General features: G+C 40.4%; 1 long non-coding RNA gene across 1 annotated transcript; it reads right to left on the reverse strand.

Annotated features, from left to right (window-relative positions):
• Window positions 1-3,249: 3,249 nt before the first annotated feature.
• Window positions 3,250-4,372, reverse strand: LOC120089353 (uncharacterized). The gene is made up of 3 exons (XR_005485153.2): window positions 4,262-4,372; window positions 4,079-4,130; window positions 3,250-3,385 (listed from the first exon to the last, which is right to left on the reverse strand). It is a non-coding gene; the product is annotated as an uncharacterized LOC120089353 (long non-coding RNA).
• Between the last annotated feature and the right edge of the window lie 1,683 nt (window positions 4,373-6,055).

Consider the following 6,055-nt stretch of genomic DNA (forward strand, 5'->3'; position numbering starts at 1 on the left):
CTATTGAAATCTAAGACTAAGCTTCAGTACCTTCTCATCTAGTCCTTCAGTACTGAGCTACTCAAAGCTATGATTGAGCTTCAGTACCTTCTCATCTAGTCCTTCCATACTGAGCTCATACTGAACTTGCATATTCTTATCTCTTAATGACTTAGTTGCCCAAAAGCATTCTATACTAATGCATCCTCATGTTCATTGAAAGCATAGCATAAACATAACATTAATGTGAGATACGTTGCTTGGTAACTATTTGAGAATAGTTGTCATAAATAGCTTTCAGTAAACATGCATTGCTAGACATTCATAAGTATTAGCAATTTACTTAAAACATTTAAAGCATTTAGAGTCATTCACAGTCTTTGGCAATCCTCTTCATGTGTATGCTCATTGTACGTTGAACACTTAGCCAAATTCTTAGGCCTTTTCATTACCATGCGTCCATGGCTTGCTTTAGGCGTTCAAGCTTCCTATGTGACCAAGCTTTCAGCCCATGCCTACTGCTCATCACATGACCCATCGCATAGCAACCTTTGCACCCATCGTTTAGCTCATGCGCCCGTCTTGTGGCACATCAACACATGCTTCATGCGTTCGTCTAGCTGCGCTCATGGACAGTCGCATAGCAACCTTTGCGCCCATCGTTTAGCTCATACGCCCGTCTAATGGCACATCAACGCATAACCCATGCGTTCGGTTAGTTGCGCCCATAAACTCCAATGCAACCTTGCCCTAATACCTTGTGCGCCTGCCTGTAGGATCCAACACCCACACAACACTTGCGCTTACGACTTCAATATGTGTTGCATGGTTTAATGCTTCTCATTGCATCCTTGCGCCAATTCAGCCTTCAACGCATGCACTCAGCATCATCGTCAAGCACTTCAAGCTGCTTGCTTGTTCAACCCAAGCAGTTGTCTACTTGCTCAAGATTCCATGTTTAACTTACAATTTTAATAACTAATTTTCCAGGCCTTTTCTCAAGAAATTTCCTTCTACAAACATTCTCTAAAATGTCTTAGCAAGCTTGCCTTAAAATTTCAGTTCTGAATTCCTCGTGGTTGAGTCGGAATCCTCAGATCATCAAGACTGGCCCAAACTTACCCAGAATTCGACCTTCAGCCGAATTCTTCACTCTTCAGCTCAATTTCGCTAGAATTTCCTTCCGGAATTTCAACCTCAGCAACTAGACACACTCAGGATTTGAATGGCTTTGAAATTACTCCATGTGGTCGAGTAAATTTCTCCAAACCTCTCTTTGAAGTCGAGTTTCCCCTTTTAAACTAGCAGTTGCATGTTCTCCTTTTAACATCAAGCTGCCACCTCATCCTTAAGGGATAATATCAAACATGAGTATGACAGCTAGCTTAGCTGATCAATCACTAAGATGATCCTTCCCTCTTGGTTATTGATGCAAGGGTCAACTCCCAAACCAAAGCTTGCAATCACATAGTCGCATGCCTCCTCCACAATGCATCGCCCAAACTGGCTAACGCATAGCTCACTTAGAGGCCATTGCATCCCTCCTTTGATCGCATACTCCTAAGCCAACGCATGTCCTAGCCTACGCATAGCTTAGTCCTATCCTATCATATCAACCAAGCATTAGGCCTTCCTCGTTTCATAGCATAACTTTAGCGTGCATCGAGTTTCAACGCCTTGCGCACATCGCATACTCCATCATATAGCGCCCAGCGCCTATTGTCTAGTGTTGATGCCGATTGTGCAATGCCAACGCCTCATCGCTTAACGCTATCGTCCAACGCATAGCGTTATCGCTTAGCGTGACCCTTCGTATCATCTAGCGCCACACTTTACTGCACAGTCGCCTATAGCATCGCTTAACTTCGCGCATTTGCTACACGGTCGCCTACCCCATCGCGTAGCACCGCTCATCTGCTAGACGATCGCCTACCTCATTGTGTAGCGCCACTCATCTTCTACATGATCGTCCATCACACACATCTCCAACATCGAGTGCTTATGCTCGCGCACACTTGAGGCTGCCGCATGTTGTTCTATGCATAGCTTTTCTCTTCGCCATCCTTTGGCTTTCTTCAACGCCCAAATAACCTCGCAAACCCCTTGGCTGCGGCAAGCCTTATCAACGCATCATGCCTTTCAACTCATGCGTTTATCCTTAGTACCAACGCATAGTTTATCCCAGTCTTCAACACTTGGCCTCTACAAGCCTTGGTTGCTACACACGCAACCCCATGCGTCCACACGTCTCCATCAACGCATACCTACACTTGGCTTCCATACTTAGTCAATTTGCACTTGTTATATTATCTAAAACTCACTCATGACTAAGTATTTCTAACATTTAGAATTTTCTTCCTCCATCATCCTACTTTCTTTACCTCCTTTCCTAATTTTACTTAACATGCTTGTTACTCACTTATGTAGGAAAAATGGAGTATGGGGTTTACATATTCCTTCTGGCTTTGACAATCCTTCCAATATTTTTCAATTACTTTCTGAAGTAGAAACACTGTTAACCCGACCTTTCGGTCGTCAGAACATCGCATCACATTAAAACATTTCTCTATCAGGTCGAGCCAGATCTCAACATCTGCTGGATCTTTTGCACCTGCAAACGTCGTTGCACTTAAAATCTCTAGCCTTTCGGTGCCATATTTCTTCTTTGGATTCGCCTGCACGATCCCTACACTCGCCGCCAACCTCTAGGCGATCCTATCAAATACCCTATCCTCCATCTGAGGATCTGATCCAATCTGCGGGGTACTCAACTCACCCTCAAACGTCATTTTCTGCACTATTGGATCTCTACACTTTCTCTTAATTGGATCTAAATCCCTTCGAACCTATGGATCTCTAGCGGTTGGGTCAAGGTCCCCATCTATCACCTGCTTGCTTCGCCTACCACTTCTTCTCGACATCTTTACCTAGTTATAAAGTATACGTATTAGGGACTTACAATATTGACATGAACTAATGCATGAATTCTCTCTTTCTCAAAACCTTATGCTCTAATACCAACTTGTCATATCCCCTCCCAGATTACCCTCTTAATCCAAGAGAGAATGTGATAACAATAGTTACCAACCTTTTTATGGCACTTACTGCCCATCTCGACTTCCTTAACCTACTTACTAACGCCCAGGCTACAAGACAACATTACATAGAACTCTTAACATCATTCATATATTAACCTGAGTAACCAGGGTTCCGATCATAATGCACACGCAACATATTTACAGAAACAAAACTCAGTGGGCCCCAATACTCTTCCTTAATCCCTAAATATGAACATAACATTAACACAGACATAGCCAAGATAAACATTTAATCTTCCTTTAACGTCTAGCTTGGCTTTGAGTGGCAGAGCAATAGTGCAGTTATCTTCTAGGGAATTGACCGCTACCTGAGAAAAAAAACATTGGAAAGAATGAGCTACTAGCTTATTGAGTGACCATTTAAAAACATTTATACTGAAAACTGCCAAGCAAACTCATGCTTAAAACTTTTAACATAAAACTACTGAAACTTATGTAGCTAATGCATAAAACGTTTAAATTCTGAAGCTTCATAAAACGTCATTACTTAAACCTTAGTTGAGACAACCCTTTTGCTCAATCCCTCAACGTCAACCCTTAATTGGTATGGAGTGATCTCAACACAATCAATGTACACGTGGTAATAACTAAGTATCGTCATATCTTAGGTACTAGAGAGCCAAGATACATTCTCAAGAGTCCTTCAGTATCGGGTTCAACATTAAAACATCTACCCCAAATACCTTCCCGAAGTTCTTCAATATCGGGTTCATCATAACACTTATGCCTTTGAATAAAATATACGTTGTAAAATAGAATCATAGGTTTAAACACCATAAAACATAAGGCATCAATCAACGCATACTTCATAAATATACTAGTGGAAATCATTTAAATCATGCTTTCATTAACTCTTCTTTAAACTAAGCATGTGTTAAAGAAAACTAGTTTGCTTGGAAATCTCTTTTGCAATGCTAACATTCAAAGCATGTATCAGTAGCTTTTAATAAAAACATGCATTCATTTAAGCATTTGTAGAATCGTTAAACTTTGTCACTCACAAGTTTAGAAGTCTTTCCTAGAGTTGATAGGCCTTCCCTATTGGCGTTTATCCTGTAGAAATGATAAACATTTGTGGTCAATACCAATGGCTTCTTAATGAGCCTAACTCATAATAACAAGCTTAACATTTAGTCGTAAGTGTCAATGCATGACCACTAACACATGGCATACTTAGAAGATACCTTAGGTCAAATGGCTAAGTGATGCGGCAGCAAGCGCTCACTCCTTGTGCTAGACCTCACTCACAAGCCCACGCATTGCGCACCTTGCTTAAGCGTCAACGCTCGCTCATCAACACAGCTACGCACGTCTTTTTGCACACCACAACGCCTTGCACCCCACAACGCAACCCTTGCACGCATGCTTGGCGCAACGCCTTGTCCTCGCACGCACATCCACAGCACCTCTGCCTGAGTCGAGCTGCCTGCTTACTCAACTAAAGCAGCTGCCTATTTAATCAACCAAAATTTCCAAATTCAACTTTGAGCTCGTATAACTCTTTTTCTAGACTTATTTCAAAAAATTTCCTTCTTCAAACTTGTTTATAAATGTCTTAACTTGCTTACCCTAAAATTTGAGCTTCAGATTCTTCTTACTGCCCAAAAATCTTCAATCTTCACCCCTAGCTTAAATTACCCGAAAACTGGGCCTACCTAGGTAAATCTTCAAATTTCAACTCGAATTCTTGGGAGATTCCTTCCAACAACCCAAGAGCTTCATCAGCACTCATCAACCTTCAAATGGGCTCTGGAAATTCTTCTTTGACTCAAGTAAAATGACTAAACCGAGAGCCTCATCAGCTTCCCTCTTTTTATAATAAAAAATGCATTGCCTTAACTCAAGATTAAGGTGTTAGCTAGCCCACTAAGTGGGTTTGATTTCTTTAACGTCTATTCACATCGACACATAGGCCAATGTCGCACGACTTCACTTGCTCGCAAACATCACGCTCGACTATCACACACACAAGCTACACCAACGCCTAAGGCATCCTTGCCCAATGCTACGTGCATCTGTATCTTCCTAACCTCAACACCTCGCTTGGCCAATGCATAAACCATGCTCACACACCCATGCACTCCACACCTCACCTATACGTCAACGCTTCCTTACCAACACGTGCTGCCTTGCCTTCATTCTCGTCTCAACATAAGTCTTACACCCAACCAACCTCGTTAGACGCATGATTGTCACACGCCTCCTTGGTCATTAGGCCTATTAAGGCTACCAACACTTAGATCTCCCTCTTCTAACCAAACACATTTACATTTAATACTCGAAAGTCCTTTAGGATCAACTCTTTTTGAGTCTTTTCCTTCTTCTATCCTTCCCTCTCAAACATTTTCCTACAAGCATGTTGCTATCATAAGTTAATCTACTTAACATTATTAATTATACATACTTAAGTAGGAAAAACAAGGCTCGAGATTTACACGAGTCATTTGAACCACCCTATTATCAAATAACTTCAACCCATTTAGATTAACTTAAGAAAAAAATTGTTTTTCAAAAAGCTCATTTTTATTTAAACACTTTTGATAAAAACTTATTAAAATACACATGAAAAACTATTTTGAGTGGTTATCTAACACTTAAATTCTTCCAAAATGACTTATTTTTTAAAATCAAACACTTGAAAATGCATTCCACCCTTCATCTTCTTCTCTTAATCTACTTTCCACAATTATCAAAGAACTCCATCTTACAACTCTATACCTCAAACACAAACTAACTTCAGACTTATTAACTCCACTCAACAGAACAAACATCCCAAACATCCCCTTAGATGTAAAGTATGATTGAGTTGTAAGTCTAAAAAATTATTAAGATTGAATATTATTTAATCAAAATTAATAAGACATTAAAATGATACTCAGTCATGGGACACAAAATTTCTCGAACCAAATAAGGAATTAGAATATTACTTTCTAACTTCAACTCCTTAACCCAAACCCTAAACCAAAATTATATGAAAT

Source organism: Benincasa hispida, chromosome 10 (assembly GCF_027475165.1).
Source record: "Benincasa hispida cultivar pf3 chromosome 10, pf3_genome.v1.1, whole genome shotgun sequence".
Lineage (NCBI taxonomy): Eukaryota > Viridiplantae > Streptophyta > Magnoliopsida > Cucurbitales > Cucurbitaceae > Benincasa > Benincasa hispida.